The sequence below is a fragment of the Nomascus leucogenys genome, chromosome 15, assembly GCF_006542625.1.
Source record: "Nomascus leucogenys isolate Asia chromosome 15, Asia_NLE_v1, whole genome shotgun sequence".
Taxonomy (NCBI): Eukaryota; Metazoa; Chordata; class Mammalia; order Primates; family Hylobatidae; genus Nomascus; species Nomascus leucogenys.
This window is the reverse complement of record NC_044395.1, coordinates 45,238,221-45,260,181: the sequence shown is the minus strand read 5'-3', so window position 1 is coordinate 45,260,181 and position 21,961 is coordinate 45,238,221. Positions and strand designations below refer to the sequence as shown.

Genomic DNA, 21,961 nt, shown 5'->3' with positions numbered 1-21,961 from the left:
CGAGCTCAGGCCACGTCCCCACCTCCTCGAAGCCTCCAAGCTGCTGTTAATGTCAGTTCTTTTCACCAGGCAAACGGAAGGGGCATTCTTGCTGCTGTTAGGAAACGGTTACCACTTCTCCGTGTCTGTTTAAAATAGGATCTTTGCATAAATTGGGATAAATCACCTGGAGGAATTACACGTGAACAAGGCTGTAAATCACCATTGCATGCATGGCCTGCAGATTTGTAAAGTGCAGACTTTCGTTATAAAAACACTTCTAGTACGAATGAATAATAATAATAAAAAAAAAAAACATTTCATAAACATGACTCCCTGCAGCAGATCTGGTCTCGACTTGGGGGTGGATCCCAGAAGTGGGAGACAGCTTTCCATGGAAACTTGCAAAACTGCACCAAAATCTATCAATTATGAAAATGCTCTTGAATTCTTGGCTGGAGAAACATGCCGATAAACACACTTAAGTGGGGAAATGCCCCCTTGAGAAAGGCTGGGCTGGCTCTATGAAGACACCTTTGGAGTGAGCTCTGCCTGGGAGAAACCCATCTGTGCTTTTCCATTCATTCACCGGATGTGAGGCTGAGTGTTCAAGTAAACAGGAAGCTTACCTGTGGTGGTCAAATTAGAAACACTCAACATGGCACCCATGAATAATTAGAAAATACAAGCGCTGAAGTGATGGGGGCGGGAGCTAGGAGGGCAAGGGGAAACAGAACAATCTTGGAAAAATCTCGGTTGTTGCAAAAAAAGAATAAAATGTACACTTAAAAATTATTTTTACAAAGAAATTACAGCCATAAAAAACATCTTTGCATTGGAAAGGCACTCATATTATAGAAAAATGTTAACATATAAACGGAAATTGTAAAGGTTAGATTATTTACCAAAGAGTCTCTACAATCTCTCCAAGCATGTTGTGATTCAGCATGCAAATTATACACATCACAACACAAACTGAAGCCCATTTTTTTCCTTAATGGAAAATTAAGCTCTGCATAGAATACAAGATTCCAGTTGAATAATTCTACTTGCTGCTAGATCAACAGATTTTCACAAAACAATCTCAATTTGCAGGCAATAAAAAAATTAAAAATCGCTAGTTACCAAAGCAAAACAATATCTCCATTTACTTTAGGCAAGAATTAAACACACGACGGGTTGACCGATTTTTTTTTTAATATGTAGCTTCTGATTTATTAACTCACTTTTTGCCGATGTTGCCTAAATGCTACCCTGGGGTATAATTTGCAATTCTCACATATGTACCTTATTATTATTTTGGCATGGTGTATATACTCCTATCTTTCTTTTAAAAGAATCAGTTAAATGGAATTTGGAGGTGGGAGTAACATCCTGTATACTAGAAAATTCAATACATAGCTTCAAAAATTTCATTAAAAAATAAAGACAAGACAAACAAGAAAAAGACCAAAGGGCAGAATAGAAATAGCTTACAAACCCTTAGCAGAGCTAGCTCTTGAACCCCAAATGGGCTGTTTCCTCCTTCCTTCCCTTATCCTACCTTTAAGAACGTAAAAATAGAAATAAGAAAAATGACATGTGCATACATGTATGTAAAATTTGTTCAAATGGTTAGAAAATCTTAAATTACTGATTTTAAAAACCTGGTTAAATTCTAGAGCATCTTTCTTAGTCTAAATTTGAAACACAGGAAATCTAAGTGATGTGTACTTAAGTCAATTTGAAGAGTATATAATTTGACCCCCAAAGTCACAGGTGCGTAGAACTTGTGGGCAGGTTCTGATCAGAACTGGGTTTTCCTTTTTTTTGGTTAAGATTTTAAAGCATTAGATATAAAGTCAATATCCAGCATCTCAGTTATCAATTTCCCTCCCAAGTTTTTAAACATATAGCATATTCATGTAAAAATGGAAAAACCTCAGTTATCCATTTCCCTCTCAAGTTCTTAAACATATGACAGCATATCCATATAAAAATGAAAAATCTTTCAGCTTTATGCCTCTATCAAAGGCCAACACATATCTTCATGGAAACAGTTTCTGTCAGGCGGGGAGGAGTGAGTGCCTGAGGAAAAGTTCCAAGTAGTTTATAACAAAGGCACAATATTAGAAAGACTGTCATCAATCATTCTTTAGATTTCTTTATCACATTTTTCAAAAATAAACAAATTGAACTATATTTGTAGCAACTCAAAGTGGAGCATAGATTTAAATGATGTATTTGTTCAGCTCACTGATAGGGTGCAAATACTACATTAATATATTTTCTTCCTGTCGAGAGTTATTTACATAGGTACAGTATTTCAGTTAAAAATAAAATATAACACCATAAACTATATTTTATAGGAAATCATAAGGGAAGGAAATATGCAGGTCTATTAAAGACTTAAGACCTTCTAATAAACTACTTTACTTGGCGAGGGTTGGGGGGACTTCATATCATACAGTCTGCCATGGAGAAAAGAAGTTGCTGGCAGGCAGCCTGATGGTTCAGAGGCTCCGGTGCCCAGTTAGCCACCTGGTCTGCAATCTTTCCACAGACTTACTGATCAGGCTTGATCAGGATGGCCCAGCCATCCAGAAAAAGCCCCCATCAGGTTCAGTCCCTTCGGGGTACAGATGGAAAAGGCATCAGTCACTGAGTGCACAGTATGAAAAGTTCCAAAATCTCCCCCAGCTGGTATAATACAATCAGTTCCCCTTCAAGTTATGGTAAGCCATATGTGCCAAGCCTGAAATAATCAGATTGCAACTTATCACGGAGTAGTTAATTCTGTTTTTCTAGTACAGCATTGTCTATGATATTCTGCCGCTTTGGTTCTAGGGCTGCAAAAAAGGAAACATCTTGGTCCTGGTCTGACTGCAATGCTAAGATGGTCTCTTCAATGCCTTCAAGATGAGGGTTACTGGCATTTCTAAAATACGCTAAAGACAGAAACCATGAGTCTGAATCAGGTAAGCCATGAACAATGTTCAAAACACACTCGGTTTTGTTTTTTGTTAGCCACATATCAGGACGATAAATCAAAGAGTATTTCTAAAATGTTAAAGGTGGACTCCCAACAGTTATGCATATTTTAAAAATTATAGTAACTATCATTTTTTCCTGCAATACAAAAGAAATGGCAATGTGCAGAGCAGGAGCAGGTTGTAGGTAGGGTGGGGCGGGGGTGAAGTGGCAAGAAATGTACATGTAGGGCAGAGTTCAAGATACCTTCTTATATGTGTGGTGTAGAAATAAACTATCCAAGAAACACAAAGCTTTTATTAAGTCCTGTCCAGGTGTAAATAACCCACTACTTGGGTTACAAATGTTTTCTAACTGACCACAAAATAATACCATTAAAACGTAATAGCAGTTAAGGCTTACGTTTGCTACCTTTCATAATCTTTCATGTTATAACTCAAAATTTATCAATTTCCCTCATTTCTGGAAAGCTATGTAATATTTTGCATTTTACCATATGTTTATTAAGTATGAAGACCAAATTACATTCATTTCCTTAGTCATTTTATAAATAACATAAAATAATGCATAAAAGTTAATATATTCATTTACATAATAAACCTTAAGCGTGCTGTCACACAACCTGCCTCAGTTTCCTACAGGAAATCTAGTTGTGGCCTTTAACAACTGGTGGAGTTGACCCGAAATGTGTAAGTTCTGAAAAGTGCTCCACCTATCCTTTTCCAACAGCATCTGCCATAGGGCCTTGGCTAGCAGAACCCTCACGTTGGGCACAGGATCTGACACGAGGCTCAGGAGGCTGGGAAGCAGGTGCTCCATGAACTGGTCCACGGGGACACACTCCTTGCTCACCACTGCCTGCTCCAACAAAGTCACAGCCAAAGAAGTGATGTTTTCCAGCAGTCTTCTAGAAACATATGCTTCTTTAATCCCAAAGAAGTCATTTCAGAATCTGTAGGTTTGAGGCATGTGTGTGAATTTTTAAATCTCAAGCACTGCAGTTGGTTAGAAACACAGTTAATATTTTATTATAATCCACTACCAAGCAGTGGGTTCCAAGTAGGTTAAGATCTGGTGAGCTTAGGAGTCAGAAAAGTCTAGATTCAAAACCTAACTCGGTCTTAGTAGCTATGTGACTTCCGGTTAAATGGCTTAGCCTTTCTGAGCCTCAGTTTCCTCAGCTGTATGATGACAGGTCTCTTATGCAAAACATCTAGGACAATACCACCACACTGCATACAGCTGACCAGTAAGGAAGGGTCAAGAACCTCACCTCTGTCATTCACAGCGGCCGTGGCTGTCAAGTGACAGTCAAATTCCAAACCATAACCCAATGCCCAGACCTCTGTAAACAATCAGTAAACGCCAGTCCTGTAGTCATACCCAGCATGTGCATATAACTTCTCCACTTACAAGACTTCACATGTATTCTCTCACTTAATTCTCAGGACTAGCCCTGGAATTCAAAATCAGCCTAGTTTTACAGGCAAAAAAAATTCATTTCCAATGTGGTGGTGACACCCACAGGTCTCATAACCACCAGTGGCAGCGGGGGGGGGGGGACTGCGAGCCCAATTGTGGGTTCTAACTCCTGTGGCTCTTCTACGCCAGGGTAATTCGTGTCGTGGTGGATAGGCGCTGTGGCGGTGGCTGCCGGTGTTTCCTAGGTGCCAGGCGCCATGCTGGGTAGCTCAGCTCTATCAGCCGACGGAAGCCCATGACAACACTAGAAGGCAGGCACATATTCCTGGGCTCCTTTAAGCAGTGTACACAGCACCCAATATGTAGTCTTTTACCCCTCACCCCCTCCCACCCTTCCCCCAAGTCCCAGGAGTCCTTTTGTTTATTTCAGACTTTCTAAATCTCAGATAAAGAATTTAAAAATAAAATCAAAAAATATTTCCTTTAAGCTTTCTCCGCAAATGGATTTGGAACATTGACTCTTCCTTCACAAAAGTCTGTGCCGTCTGTGAGTTTGAGAGTCTGTTTGTTGTTCACTCCGCCATCCACTGCCCTTCTCAGAGTGGGCTGCCAAAGCACTCCTGTAATAGCCCACTGGTCCAACAAGGGGCGCTGGTGAGTCCTTTGGTGCCCGTGGTCATCAGGGAGAGAAAGGGGGCTTTGTGGTCTGGGGTCAGGTACCGTCCCAGCCACGGCTTCACTGGACTATCAACAAAGCTGGGTGGCGGGGTTACAGAGGTTCATTACAGCAATCCCTCTACCTTTGTATATGCTTGAAAACGTGTGTAATCAAAGTTAAAATGTTTAAAACAATACTTTAGCAGAAAAAAAATCATGGGCTTACACTTCCTGTGTAATCTTGAACAAGTGACCTAACCTCTCTGGGCTTCAAATGTTTCACCTGAAAGAGCTGGTCTAAAGGTAAATGGGTATGCGATGCTCAATACACATTACTTCTTGTTTTTTTTTTTTTTTCTTCCCTCAGATGGAGTCTCACTCTGTTTCCCAGGCTAAAGTGCAGTGATGCAATCTCAGCTCACTGCAACCTCCACCTCCTGAGTTCAAGCGATTCTCCTGCCTCAGCCTCCCAAGTAGCTGGGATTAAAAGTGCCCGCCATGACACATTACCTTTTATTAGAGAATTAAATGTGTGATGTGATGCCTGGCACACAAGAAGTATTCAAGAAATGGCAGCCATTATCATTGCCATTGCCTCTAGGCAATCATAAATCACACTCTCATTTCCAAGAGGCTGAGTAGAGAGGGCGATCTGAGGAGCTGGACAGGATGATACGAACTCTACACATTTACTCTAAAGAGGTTAAAGTCTCTGCCCTAACCCGCTGCCCAATTCTTCATCCTGCCTTCCTTCCGAAGCCACTGGCTGAGGTGAGGTGTAGTGGTGGACACAGAACAGGATAGGGCAGGAGTGGACTGTGGGTCTGGCCCTTACCTTACTGGATGGAAGTGTGGGAGAGCAGAGGCTTGTTTACTCTGTCTTTAGCATCTAGAATCTGTCTAGGCCATGGTAGGTACTCAATCAATAGCTACGTGGCGAATGAGTATGCCAGTGGGATAACCCTGGGCAAGTCCCTTCACCACACTGGGTTGGTCTCAATGTCCTGTGAGATAACAGGGCTAGGTGAACTAATTCCTCAGTTCCTGGCTAGTGCTCCAGGGCTGAGATTCTCTGTCTGGCGAACTTGATTTCATCACATGGCAGATGTTAACCAGGGTAGATCCCTCCCCGGGTCTTGCTAACCTGACAAATGAAAGTGAAAGCTTGCCTTCCAACCCACTTAGAACAGTGCCGGAACCTTATGATGAGTTCATTGATGAAATTTAACCCCAATGCACTTTCACTGTTGGAATAGAACTTCTGCAGAATTGCCACGACCTGTGAAAAATATCAGAAGAGCACATTTAAAATGCTGCCATCTGTTTGAATTATGAATACTACTCTACACGGAAACTAGACATTTTTATGCACTCTTCCACCTTTAAAATGAATTTATAAGCACAGGAGAAAGTAATTTTTGTCGTGGTCATCATTAGAACACAGAGAAAAAAGATGTTTAAATATATGGCAATACACACACACACACACACACATAAAACCCTTCATAAAAATGAAATTTAAAAGGAGACTGACATTAGAAAAATACATTCTTAATCTTAAGGTTCCAAATTTTAGAGCATGTCCCCTTGCTTAAAAACTAAGTCATTACCTTTCGGAACATGTCATTTTTATAAAATTTTAATACCATCAGAGTATCTTAAAATCAATATTGTCAAATGTGATTTTTTTCATCAGTATTCAGCTGGTATAAAGCCCACATAAAAAACAGGATCAGCTTTTCTATAGCAGAGTCTTTGCTCACTAAATATTTTTCTACAAAACCAAGCTGTAAATCAACCTGTATTTTAAAAACACTAACCTATTGCTTAAAGGGTTTCATATATAAAAGGATTACTCCACAATTTCTGTCACTGAAACATATAACTTAACAAAAAAAGCTATCCTACAAATTGATAAAACTATAATATAGTTCCTAATTTCAAATTTTAAAAGCTAGTTTCATAGGTTAGCTGACAAATTAAGCCCAGAAAAATTAAAAGAGTTAAAATGGAAGACACATCAACATTCCTATTTGTAAAAATCACAGAGCAAATGCCCTGATTCCTTACTAGTTTGAAAGAAATCCACTGAACTTCAGAAACTTGATCTGCACACAACTTTAAGGCAATGTGCATTAGGTAATCATAAACATCATTGGGACTATAGAGTTCCAGAATCAGTATCAGCTGTCTGAAATTAAGAGGAAAAAAAAAAACAAAAAACAAAAACAACGACAACAACAAAAAACATTATTTTGGGGCAAAAAGAAAAAAAACTTATTGATTTCTTTTTACTATCATTTCATCTTACAGATAAAAATAGCCATGCTGGGAAATGAACAGCAAAAGACCCAGCAAGATTTCGGTCTTCAGTAAAATGTCAACAGCAGAAAGCTGAGCAAAATGACCATGCAAAAAAATGTGCACAAAATTTTAATTCTTCATCTCACACACATGCAAATCAAACAAAAAGGAAATAAACTCTGTAAAACAGAGGCTGAGAAATTTATGAATACAGATTTAATATTTCAATTTTACGTTATCAGTTGAAAAGCACATAAAACTTTAAAAATCAGATAACATAAAAATAGCCAGAATGTTGAAGTTCACAAAGGTCAACAGATCGAGCGAACACTCTGAGACTGCAAGACCGCCCCGGCTTTTCTCCCACTGCAAACCGAACCGGATGCTCCTGCTCGTGGCTCTTGGCAGCACGAGGTGTTTTCACTGCTGCGAGGTCCGCTTGGAGAGAACTGGGAGCGCGTGCTCCTTACTCCGAAAGACAAAAGCATGCAGGAGATGGCTGGCTGTGAAAACCCACTACCAAAGCTTTCACTACTTTCTAAATGGGGATGGGGAGAAGGGCACGAAAATAAATGACATTGCTTTCACCCAGGCAACGAAAGGAAATGAAAAAGAGATGGGGAGGAAGTTAGAACCAGAAGCCCGGAGTGCTGGTGAATACTTTCATATCAAAAAGCACCGTTTTCAAAAACATGATACCAATATCATGGGCACCGGAGCACAGAATTCATATCAGTCGCTGTGGCTTCAATAAGCCGGGAGATGGGAGATAGGGCGCGTAGGGGGCTAGATTATGTGGTCGGGCACTGGGTCCGCGCAACCACCCAGGGAAGCCCCGCCGGGCATCGAGCGCGCCTACTTCCCGCGCGCCGCCGCTAGAGGTCGCACTGCTTTCATGGAAAATGTGGGCCTGTTTTTCTCGACTCAGAACAGGATGCTGGGAACATGGTAAAATGACTGAAACCTCAATCTCTCAAATTAAGCGGAATGATTAAAGACCACAGCAAAGAGAAAGGCTTTTGGTTTGCCCCTGGCGTCAGCCAAATCATATCCTGAATAGCTGCAAAAGCCTGATGAATTTGTTCAGGGAAGACAATTATTTGAGAGATTTCTAGTTGTGGATGAGAAAAATGAAAACTAAAGACACCGAAATGAAAACAATGTAAAAACTAAAACCCAAACAACTGCTACAAACAAATTCCCTCCACACCATGAAAGGCACATTATATACCTTAGGAAGGGGAGTTATTTAAACTCATGCTTCCACCCTTTCATCATCACTAAAGCCTGGAACATTCCTTTTGCCAGATCAAGACAGAATTAAATAACTCCTTCAGGCACAAAATGATGTGCAGATAGGAGCCACCTTGGGGGACCTTTTTGTTTCGTAATCATCTCATCTGGGTTAGACCCCTCCATGTCTCCCACAGTAGCTAAAGGGCATTAGGCATGCTGTACCCTATGGAGAGGACCACTCAGCATGTTCAGGAAAGCTCTGGCAAAAACTGCTCTGATTAATAGGAAAATACTGAAGAGTGGGTGATTCATCTTTTATTTGGTTCAAATAAATTGCCTTCTAGAACAGCAGAACACTGTAATTCAAAAGTGACTCAAGCCCTGTCTTCATCTGAAAATGAATGTCTCCCTGGAGACTGTGGTATTTGTAACTTAGGGTTTTTGGAATCTTGTTTATACTTTAATAAAAACATAATCTCTTTATCTAAAAGAACACTATTACTGCTGCTTTAGAAATCAATTATATGATAAGAAAATTAAGATTTATTCCATCTAGTTTGCTTTCTCATATCCCCAAATATGTTTTTACTTACTCTGCTAGTTCATATCGAAACCTCCAATTCCTGCTGTTATCAGTCACTACAAATTCTTGAAGCTGATAAAGATAGTCTCTCCTCTTGTCTTCATGAAGCAACTATTTTTTAAAAATGTATATATAAACAAACATGTATAATTCTTCACAATGACCCCAAATGCCCCCTTTTATTCCACTTCCGATTATCCATTTGTCACTGGCAAGAACTTTTGCATTTCCCCTACACCTCGTAGTCTATCACCCAGCATGGCTGTGAATGAACATTGCTGTACACTGACATCAAATGCAGTGTACTGAACGCCTCCAATCTTTTCCCCTGGCTAGGACATGTGCTTATTATATATTTCTGAATGCCCCTGAGGTCTTCCTGCTTTAGTAATTTCCTACCTAAAAACAAAAAAACAAACTAACAAAAGCCCAGTCTGTGTGTGTTTGGAAGACAGTGTGCCAGTGCCACTTCCCAGGGAGCGAGGCTGCTGCTCGGCACCAGGAGAGGAGAGACTCAGCTGGAGCAGCGCACACCAGAGTCCGTGAAGGGCAGCTCTTGGTCATGTGGATGAGAGTAATTAGTTTCTCTAGGTCATTTTTAAACTCTTATTTTTATATTCATCATTCCTTTGGGGGGGTGGGGTGGGGGGGAGGAGCCAGAAGGGAAGCAGCAGCGACTTGCAGAAAAAGTGCTTCATGCAGAACAGAGGTTGGACTTCAGCCCAGGCTCTTCCCCTGGGTAACTTCTGGACAGGTCAGGTCACTACCTGGGGGCCTTGGTTTCTTCTTTGGCAAAGAGTGTGCTAGGCTTTGTGTCTACCACTTTCCACAGAATTAAAACTCTAACGGACAGGAAAATTAGGAGAAAAAAGTTTAAAATACTTACCCATCACTGAAAGAACATCCACTTTAAGATTATGGATGGTACATTTCAGCCAAAGAAAGCTAAACAATGGCATTGTTTTTTCACTGACACCATAGACATCCAGGGCTTCACAAATTTGATTCAGAGAGAGGAGGCTTGTTTTTTGCTTTTAACCCTTCTTCCTACCTTTAGAAAATCATACAGGTGTTTAACAACTCCTATTCGCACTTCATCTAGATCCTTTAAAAATCCATTGAAGATAGGCACCAGGTCAGCTGCTGTTAACTGATCCCCAAGAATCACAGCCAGCTCGTGAATGGAGAAGGCTAGGGTTCACCGTACCTTCCACTGGGGTGCATAGCAGACACAGGAATCATGACAAGCAAGTACAATTCAACCTCTTCCGTATCTTACGTGGCATTTTTGGAGCAAAATGAATACTGCCAGGTGTTGGCCACTTAAAGCTTTATTTCATCAGAGACCAGTAAACATGCCAATTTGCATCCACAGAAAATTCAGGTCTATAAGCCTTGCTGCAGCTTCCCTTTTCTCCCTAATGAATGACCCACCCTCTTTCTGCACATGCCTCTGAAAATGCTTTTACCTGTATGTCAGAAACCAGTGTTTTGTATGTATCTTTCAGGCAGTGCCAATTTTGCCTGTCCAGGGTCAGTGCCACCCCTGGGAGGCTGTAGGCACAGTGTTTGGCTATGTCAGTATCGACAGTCTGGGCTCAAGCTGGGTCAGTCATGGACACATATTGATCTAGCAGCGGCTGAGGTATTACATCCTGGGAAATGAGAGAGAAAGGAGGCCATCGTGAGTGCAGGAAAATACTCACGAAAAACAAGGAGTTTGGAGTTTAGAGGTGAAAACAATAAAGCAGAAATGTGAGAGGAACAGGAGGCCTTCCTAAAGCCAAAGGGCTTCGGATTGCCAACTCTGTTTTCTCCAGAGAGTGGGTTTTCAATTTTGCTTGAAGTGAAAGCAACACCCAGAACTCATCTTTTTAAGATTGACACAATATTTGATATCACAGAGGACAGCTTAGACAGCAATGTCTGCTTAGGCTGGTACATCCAGCTCTTGAGAATGGAGACCGGCTTCTTTTTTCTTAGAACTGCCCCAAGAACCTAGCACCTCAGACCTTATACTCTGATAATCCCACGTACGTTTGACTGTGTTTGATTGAGATAGAACTCAATCATATCAGGGTTAGATGTCCTATTTTTTCTCATATTAGTTTGCTTTATTAAAAACACTATTATAGATTGTTCAGAAGCTTAAACACTACCTTACAATTAATTTTTTACAATTATATTAGCAACATGAAATATGAATTAAAGTATGTAATCAATATTGATGGAAGAAAAATATTTGGTTCCAATTCTTAAAGTTAACTTTAAGAAAATATAGAGTTTTGAGTTGTCTCCCCCCCCCCCCCCCCCCCCCCCACCAAGAAACGAACCTGTAATTTAGATTTATTCTCTTCAAGTGGGGTGGGATCCTGCCTCTGGTCAGTCTCCAGATGGTCACTGGTTCCATTTCTGGGTTCACCTGGATCCTACAGAGTTGATTGGACATGTTACCAATTTGCTCCAAAGGAAGCAGCTGTCCTCTCACTTCCCCTTCAAAGAGTCCTTTTTCAATGCCAGAAATTACTTCTGTAAGCCAAGGCAAAAACTCTCCTTGAAGTCAATGGTATCTTTCCAGATGTTAAAAATTACATTTGCACAGTTACATATGATACTGTATAAACCAGTTCTTTTAAGTGCTAAGGAAAATTGATTTCATACATTTTAATTTCAAGACTGCTGGAGGTCCTTACAGAAATACAAAGGCTAAAGTGAAAGCAGTGAGGAGCAACCCTTTGAGTTTGCATCCACTATTCCTTATGCCCTAGGGACTCCCTGGTATGGCTAACCAACACCTTTAAGTAATATTCACATGTTTAAGGCACAGACTACTCCAGAAGGGTGAGGTTTGCAAGAAATGGTAGAGCCAGCACCGCCAGCATTTCTTGGTAATCAGGGATTGCAGCAATGGTGGGTCCCTGAAAGAGAATGGGGGCTGGGGAACCCAAAGAGAATCTGAGAGAAAAGATGTGGTTGATACAGGAGTATTTACTCAGAAAATTGTCCTAGATTTTCACATGTACAAACACTCCTAATGTTTGCTTATAAACCTTTACATTAGGTAAACAATTAAAATGAACAAGAACATTCAGTGGTGACATTTTGGTCTCTGATCATTGATTAACATTAACTGAGATGGACCTGACCTTCTCCTTCAACCATAACATGGATTTCCAACTTGCACTTGAAATGTCATACTGTCTGCCAGCTTAATGGATTCTGACAAATCAGCTCAATATATGATCCAGGAAAGTCGATTAACACACCAATAGATGCTTCGTTTGCTCTGAGGCACACCACCAGAACCTTCAATTCCCAAGGTTTTCACTGATATGTACTGTTTAACAGAGGACATGATAAAACAGAAATATTTTGGTATAAAAACCTAAGACCTCAATTTCTCCAAGTTAATAAATTCACATATAGTAACAAGATGTGTCATTAGAATCACTATTATCCCTTTAGAAATTAATTTTATTCCAAAGTCTTCAGTGCAAGCATATGTGCAGCACTTAATCCAGGAGCCAAATCAAGGCTTAAGCAAATCACCACAAGTCATGGCACCCCCAGAAGGTATTGTGAGTTCCCCAAACCCCAGTGGGACACCATGCTGGCTGGCTACCTGTGCACCCACCACTCAGCATCCAGCAGCCTCCTTTCTAGCAGGATTCCGACTCCGTTCAGGGGGCTCCCATGTTTCTGCCCAGTTCACCATGCTCAACCCATGAATGCATGCTGTGACTGTGGCCAGGAAGAGGGAGGCAGAAGGAGAGGGCAGGGAGGTGGTTTCCCACCTGGGGTGTCCTTGTTCTTCAAAAGAGACAAGTGGGAAGACACAGGCCCCACCTTCCACCGGGCATTTCATGCTGACAAGAGCCACTGCAGCAGTGGGGAAGGGTGGACAGATCAGCACCAAAGGTATGGAGTCTGGCAGCCCAGAAGCTGCCCAACCACAGCACTTCTTCCTCTTGTCTTGTGCAAGAGAACATTTTCCTCATGGTTCTTGGAGTTTTTTATTTCCTTCCCCTTCTTTGGTGACAGGAAGCATCCTAATTAATCCCACTAGGACCTTGGAGTCAAGCTGCAAATTCAAGGGCTCTGCCCTCCCATACCATAAAACAAAGGCCCCATTACACAAACCCTTTTAAAGCCGCAACTCAAAAGCCCCAGACTGGAGGAATCTGTTCTTTGTTTTTTTCACCTCTATGATAAAGAAGTCCAAATACTATCACATCCCCACCAAGGTAAATGTGGTCACACCCTTCTACTTAACACTTGCAACTTTTGCACTCTAGGTAACAAGGTTGACAATGATGAGCTTTCTTGCTAATTTTTTTAGCACCAAACCAGCAGAAGAGGATATCACCACATTTCTTATTAATCACAGATAACCAACCCCTACACATTTTATGTTTGAGTTTTAAAATGTTTTATTTTGCTTTATTACAGCAGGTCTAAGGGGTAAGGGAGGTGATAACTTAATCACTGAAATCAAATTATAAACTGTATGAATAGAGAAACAATTGGTATTTAGGCCCTGGAGACCATGAGATTGAAGAGATTATCCATCATGGCACATGATAACGACACAGTGCTATCCCAATGACTGTATGACCACAGACCCCTCCCTCATTTTAATCCTCCATTCTGCCCCCCTACCTGTGGAAGACCCCAACTTAAAGTGGTTCAAGTGGAAGCTTAGTAGAAACTAGGACATCTCAAGAACCTCCAGCTACAAGGGGTTGACCCAAGCTTCTGGAGAAACCTGAAAAAATAAATCATGGGCCCCTCCTCACTCCAGCTTTGGGGCCGTGGTCTCACAAGGGGCTGGTTCCACCCACAGGAGGAAGGGGGTCGCTGGTGCTTTTTCAAAAGCTCTCCTCTGAGAAACAGCATGCCAGGACCAGCACTGGAGCATCCACGTATGCCAGAGCGCCTACCAAATGGGGGGCCAGTGTGACGGCTGCTCTCGGAGGCCTCGTCCACTTGAAATTCCAGGAACTGCCTGAATTCACCCTCCACTATTATTAAAAGCTGTCGATGTCTGTTAACAGTGACACAGAGCATTCACATGGTTAATCTCCCCAAACAAGAAGTTCTTGTCATCTCTGGAGAAGAGGGAAGGTACTTTCTGGTTCCCACCCATCTTCGTGGGAGCGCATCGGCACTATGAATCACCTGATTGATTGGTTGTCTAGCTATCCAAAACATGACCTTAAGAATAAAATGAAATTTGCCATTTATCATCTCTGCTGGGATATATTAATAAGAGAAAATGCCGCTTTGTGATTTCTGTCACATCCTCGGTGGCTGAGGGATAGGGCAAATACTTACTGGGCTTTGTAATATCCTGGCCACAAAGAGCTCATTCTGAGATGATGAGGCCGCCAGAGTGATCTGATTGTCAGAGGCAGAAATGGACACTTCATTTAGGCCTGCTGTTGGCTTGCTCTCGGGTTCATTCATGGAGTCAAGCTGTGCAGCTCTCAGTGCAGTGAATAATACCTGAACTTGAGCTGTAGGAAGAGAAGTTTCAAGAAATTTAACAACTTTATTCGGTTTGTGGGGGTTTACTTCAGAGAAGTCTTCAAAACAACATAGTCTGCACTAAGCTACATGGTGTGGGTGTACTACAGTGACACATATCTGTTCTGAAGTGACAATGCTCTGGAGTCTCAAGACAAGCTCTCAGCAAGGTGGTGATATTTCCGGCCACTAACAATAACTACTTCAACTAAATGCCAGCCACGCACAGAACATCAAACCTGAACTTGAAAAGTCTCAATTCAGAAAAACCCAAGTGACTCCACCATGTTTCACAGAAAGACAGCATGGTATCACTGAGCAAGGACGGCTGGGAGGCCCAACAACTCTGCGAAGGGTATCCTGCTCCCCAATTTATAAATCAGGATGGCTACTTGCTCACATACACATACATGCATGTGCACACACACACCCATGCATGAATACATCTATTTACACACAGATGAGTAATGCTGTCACTCACCAAGCCCCAAAGACTGCCCATTCTTTCTGTCCAGAGTATGAGAGTTAGAGATCATCTGAACAGTAAAGATCACATATTTCACATACCTTTCTGTAAAAACAAACTGAATGTTTTAGTGTCCCCAACCTCCCAAAAGACATACACACAAACACACACACACACACACACACACACACACATTACTTCCTGCATCCTGCTTCTATTAGTTAAATTTGGTGGACTCCAACATTCATCAAAACACTGAGAGCTTGTAGCTGGCTTTGCGCTGTGCCCAGGTCAGGTCCCACTGCTCCAGTGCTACACACCAGGCCCTTCCCAATGGCCTGAGTGACATCTCCTGCCTGCCATGGCCAGTTCACAAATAAAATGCATCACTTATTTCTAGATCTTCTGGGATCATAGATCCCTTTGAGCTTTGAAGAAAGCTATGGGCCTTGTCTTACAAAGAAATTAAGTATGCACAAACATGAAAGATTTTACAAATAATGATTTCAGGGAACTGAAAGAACCCCTGAAACTCATCCCCTGACTTCTCTGAATGGTGGGTTCTCAGCCAATCTCTAAAGCCCAGGCCAAATGTCACCTGCTATGTAAGGTCTCTACCAGACATTTCCTCTACACATCCAAAACATGACCTTAAGAATAAAATGAAATTTGCCATTTATCATCTCTGCTGGGATATATTAATAAGCATCCCCTCCGTTCCCAGCCCTCGCCATGCCCCACAGGGTGCCTGCCTGCACAATCCCCTTAACCACATCACAAAGGCCTCAGGGGCCATAGTCATCACTGCCCAGCCCCTAGTCCAGGTCTTACACGTGTTTTCCAAAAGCAGACCTTTGTCTCTAGCTATTAGAAGTGATATGTTACGTGTGCCCATTCCTTCAGCAAACATCGATTTAATTTCCTTCATAAATTTAAGGATAAAGAATAATCACAGGGCTAACTGAATTTTCACAGTTCCCTTCCCGAAAGCTTCACAAATCTCTGCCCAGCAACAGCAGCAAGTGATGTTTTTTTCCAGTTTCTCCAATGCCAGGAAGAATACAAATATAGCACTGTGCAGAGAAGGAAGATCACGTTAATGGGATATGGATTGCAAGGTACAGATCCCTGATCAGATGCTCAGTGGGAGCACGCGTCATAAAATGAAAAATACCCCAAAGAAGTAGTTGTGCTTTTCCTTCCTGTGCAAAGACAAGAACCTTAAAGTTTAGCTAAGGGCTGCGTTAATAGGCTCCAAAAGGAGGCCATCCTTGGCTGTTCATAACTAGAAAGGGCATTCTATGTGGGAGATGATGTAAGAGTGTGTCTAAGGAGCTAATAAAATTTCCCCTGCTACAGATATGCCCACAAACTATCCACTTTCCTATTAGAACTGACTTCAGACTCTGTGCACGTCCATCTGCAAAATTAGAAAGCAAAATCATTGCATAGGTACCTTCATAGAGGTATTTCTGACTTTTCGAGCTGTACTGAGACTGAACAAGTCTCTCCTCTCAATGTGTATACAGTGTAAATGAATACAGGTCCATATGCACTTGCGTCAGTACACATGCCTGGGGAAGAAATGCAACACACGACACAGAAACATCCCATCTTCTCTTTAATGACAATGAGCAACATTTACCTTGAACATCTGGATCATTCATCAGATGCTCCTGCAAAGTATCAAGGACTTTCTGAATCTCACTCCGGGCCACACAGCTGTTGTGCAGAACCCCAGGTCTGCTACAGTCATCCTCCTGAGGCCCAGCCTCGCTCAGAAGCAGCTCTAAGTCCTTGCTTATGTCAGGGAGAGGAGTTCACCAATAAAGAAAATGATTGAACACATCCTCAGTATTCCCTGGGCAGGCCCAGGAATCTGATCCAGGGTAGCTGCTGATGGGGAGGTCGTTAATGTCAGAAAGCTTTGAGAAGGCGCTGGTCTCTGGGGAAAGCCTGGTCAACTCAGCTCCAGCCGACACAGAGCTTTCCACAGAGTTTTCTGTTGGGCCATCAGAGGAGCTACTGATGTGTGGGAAATTACCGGTTTTCGCTGAGGTCCCTTCCACGGGTAGCTCTGGCTCCCTCTGCACAGGCTTTGCTGAACTAGTTAAACTGAGGGAAGCAAATTTTAATACTGTGTAACAGACTGAAAGTCACACGGAAAAACATGAGAATCACATCCTTACCCAGTCCTTTACTTCCTAGCTGACCACTGGCCTCTCTTTCTGTCTCCTGGTGTCAGCTGACTAAAATCTCACGAGAGGATAAGAGGTTTGTCAACCCCCACTGCCCCACCGGGAGTATGATGGGCACTGAAAACACTACTTGAAAGTTCAGCTGTTCTCTCCACTATACTCCAGGGCTGAGCAGGCCGGGACTTCTGCTGGAGCACCTTTGGTACATTTCACCCATTTCCTGCTCATGAGTACCTCCCAGGGGGCAGGCATTAGAAAACAAAAGGCGCTGAAACTGGTAAGAGCTGGCTATTTGTTAACCACCTTGACGTCTTGAGGAAGACACTGCCCATGGGCCTGCCATACAGCAGGATCTCAATGAACTCTGATGGAAGAGAGATGCAGGGAGGATGGGCCAACCTTGGAAGGATTTATATTCTGTGAGGCATCAGTTACCCACTCTCACACGCCTGCATGCTAGCAACAACGGAGAGATGTTTACAAACAACCTCAAATAGGATAGTTGGTGTATACACATCAGCCTCAAAGGAAAGACATGACAAAGCCAAGATCCAGCGCCATACTAGCAAACACTGGAGGGTCTACCACTGTTGGTCAGGAGTGTCGCCTTTATGTACATGTAACCCAACCTCCAAAAAAGTACATTTGGGAGACTTCACATTTTTCCCTAAGTAAATTACCCAGAGAACTTCATTCATCAAAAAGTAAGAGAAAATTTTCTTTATAGGTTATTTAATCACTAATCTCAATGAATATTTATCTAAATTTAGGAGACACAGTAGCTTCATTATTTATAACCCAGTAGTCATGTTTCAAAATCATTATTGCAATTACTTTTTGCTTCTTTACATAATTAAAGCTCTAATATTCCATCTTGCCCAGAAGGTCACTACTAAAACTCGAGACATGATAATTGCTGAAATTTTAGGTGGGTGCTTAAGGTACATCGAGGGTCCTGGTGGTGACCCTAGCCAGAGCATACGTGGCAGGAGAAGTGTTACCACCACTGCTGGGAGCAGGTGAACCAGAGGCAAAACCAGAGTCCAAATCCTGGGTGAGTGGCCAGATGCTCAGGACACCATCCTCTCGAAGATAAAGGCCAGCTCTGGAGGGGTTTGCAAAGGTGGAAATGAAGGGGCTGAGGGACTGGAAGGCAGCCTGGTGCACCTGGAACCAGAGAGAACAGTGCAGTGAATGAACACAGCATTGGCCAGCGGTGGTGGCCAGGCCTGAGCCCAGGCTGAAACAGATGGTTGGACACCACACAAGCTACTCTCCACCACATTACATCTATGGAGATTTATTGCTTTCTAAATCATTCCCTAAATTCCCAATACTATTATTCAACAGAAAGTAAAGAAAAATTTAGCCACATTATACTGTTTTCATTCTTTCAGAATATTAATTTTATATGAATAATACATTTTATATCAAGTATTTGAACAGGCCTTATTAATCATTACAGCCATGTTTATGATAGCAACAGAAAAGGTAACAGTTCAGTTACATAGTTTTTTCTTTCTTGTGATTTTCATGATATTCATTCACTATAAATGGTATGGTGTACCTCACCTTCTTAATTCACCCCAAGCTTTTGAGATTTTAGTTTCCCTGAGACCTCACAAGGTCTAAATGTGATTATGGCAATCAGTAACTGAAGGGACAAAATACAAAGTTATGAGCCCAGAAGTGAATCCCAGCCTGGAAGCCAGACATAGCTGTTCAGTTGGTCAACAGAGGCCAGTGTCTGGACAGGGCTGCTGGCACTCACCCATCAGCAGGGGTCGCTGACAAGTCTGATGAAGAGCGGGGAGAGCTGGGTTCTGCAGACCCCAGGGGAGGAGCTGTGCAACACAGCCCTGAAGCATTCCGCACAGGCTTTCCACATGCCCCAAACAGCATCAGAGCAGAGCTCAAAGAACTTTGGGATCTGCCAAAACAAACAAAAGAGTGCTACTCCAATTGGAGACCCTGAGGAAAAGCCGAACCTGTTATTTATTTATTTATTTATTTATTTATTTATTTATTTTTGTGAGACAGAGTCTCACTGTCACCCAGGCTGGAGTGCAGTGGTGCAATCTCAGCTCACTGCAACCTCCACCCCCCAGGTTCAAGCGATTCTTGTGCTTCAGCCTCCCAAGTAGCTGGGATTACTGGCATGTGCCACCACATCTGGCTAATTTTTTTGTACATTTAATAGACATAGGGTTTCTCCACGTTGGCCAGGCTGGTCTCGAACTCCTGGCCTCAAGTGACCTGCCCACCTCGGCCTCCCAAAGTGCTGGAACCTATTTTAATGAAGTAGTGAAGACATATGCAGAAATTAATGACAAGGAAAAGGAAAATACATACTGGTCTAAAAGGAATCATTTGAAACAAACAGATATTATGAGAAGTGGAAGAAATAAACATTTCTTTTACCTCCTAATTTTAGTAAATGACTTGGTTACCTTTAACAGATAATAGAGAAAACCCCAAAAAGGGCAGAATGACTGATATTTGTTATATGAATTGTAGAGAAGATTGTGAAAGACTCTGAAACAGTAGATGTCCCAACTAACTTACCCACCCAGGTATCACTGTCTTTACCTAGCTATTTTACAACTCTGAAGTGATAGAAGGTAGGTTGCTAAAACCTGATAGTAATGCAAATAATTCCCGATAACAGAAATGCAAATTGTGTCCAGTGAAATGCAATCAATTATCACCCTGGATATTGACCAGTTTTGAATTCATTTGTAAGTTCACTTCGATATTCCTTGCTCTGACTATAAATGAGTACTCTGAGTTCTCTATTAAACTGGCTGTAATATCTTACTGGTTTTCCTCACTAATAAATAAGTTAAATAAAATCTCTGAAATATGTTCATTTCATATCTCTATAAAGGTCATGATTACACCCCCTTTTAAAGTGTATCCTTTAAAAGGGCTTTGATTTTAATATCCTAATGTAAAATAGCCTAAAATGCTTCACAAATGGGAATATGATATAATCATGCCAATATCTACCTACAAATGATTAGCATGTTACTCACTGCCATTCTTCATTCAGATATATTAAGTAGAAGATAACATTCACTGTAGATGGGCGTGGTGGCTCACACCTGTAATCCCAGCACTTTGGGAGGCCAAGGTGGGTGGATCACGAGGTCAGGAGTTTGCGACCAGCCTGGCCAACATGGTGAAACCCTGTCTCTACTAAAAATACAAAAATTAGCCAGGCACGGTGGTGCATGCCTATAATCCCAGCTACTCAGGAGACTAAGGCAGGATCCAGCCTTAGCTTGAACCCAGGAGGCAGAGGTTTCAGTGAGCCAAGATCGCACCACTGCACTCTAGCCTGGGCAACAGAGCAAGACTCTGTCACAAAAAAAAAAAAAAAAAAAAAAAAATTCACTATATATTCAAAGCAACAGCCTATTAAAAATTATTCTTGGGTTAGAACTGTGTTGACGTGGCTTATACTTTAAACAAAATAAAATGAGCTTCTGAACTTAAATTTAAAAATCAATTTAAAGATTAAGTTTTTGAAGTCAAAATCTCACCCATACAAGGAGTATATTCTGTCAAATAAAAGTGACAAATGCTTATGGAGCAAGGTTCTCTAGGGGCCAGAGACTGACAGAGTAGACACTGGGGAAACAAGGATGAACACAAAGCAGTCCCTGCCCTCAAGAAGCTCCTCAGCTCCTCTGAACAAATCCTACCAGGATGCTGAGAAGGGAGAAGCTGATTCTCTCTGTCATTGCATGTAGGTCAGCCTAGACAAGGAAAGAACTTCACAGAGGCAATTCAAGCTGGGTTGGAAGTGTGAGGAGGGTCCCACCAGGCAGGGAAGATGCTCTTAGTGAGCACAGGCCCAGAGGTATGAAAGAGCAAGAAGTCTCAAGGATGCTGAAGTCACCTGGTTGCTTAGGGAAGTGGATCTCTACTCTGCTATGCATCAGAATCATGTGGGACTTTATCAGAAATGCAGATGCCTGGGCCCTCCCCAGGCTTCAGATATATGGCCAGAGGTGAGACCCACCAAGGTCAGGGTAGTGTTCAGAACTGAGAAAGGGGACTGGAGGTGAGGCAGAAAAGGCATCTACAAAGGGACCTGGAAGGCCCAGAAGGCTCTAGATTTTAACCTGTAAACCAAGAAAAAAAATCCCAACGGTTTTGAGGCCCTGGAGTGAGGTGGTAGAGTGGTGGTCTAGAAACAGCAGCAGAGAGAGAAGAGAGAGAGCAACTTGGACAGTGAGAAGAAAGCAGGGAAAAGTGACTTGTAAGGAGGACACAGCCAAGCCCACAGGAAAAAAGATGGGGGTTGATTCCATCCCATTCCACAGACCAGCTACCTAATGCTTAGGAAAATGTTAGCTTCAGAAGATATGAAATTTGAAATTAACAAATGCAAAATTGAGCTGCCATTCATAAATACAAAACTTAAGTGATTTTGAAAGTGCATTAAGAAGCAAATCAACAATTACAATTGGCCAAAATGTCGCATACCAAAAATTTCTCAGTGGCTTCTTGTCCAACAGCATGACAAATATCACCAAAATTTGCAGCACAAACCTTAAAACGTCAAAAGGCATATCCATTATTCTTATCTTTCTTTTTGTCTTAACAAATTGT

At 42.0% G+C, this 21,961-nt stretch overlaps 1 pseudogene; it reads right to left on the bottom strand.

The window, feature by feature from the left end:
* Nucleotides 1-2,748: 2,748 nt before the first annotated feature.
* LOC100579294 overlaps nucleotides 2,749-21,961 on the bottom strand; it is a 57,387-nt pseudogene continuing 38,174 nt past the window's right edge.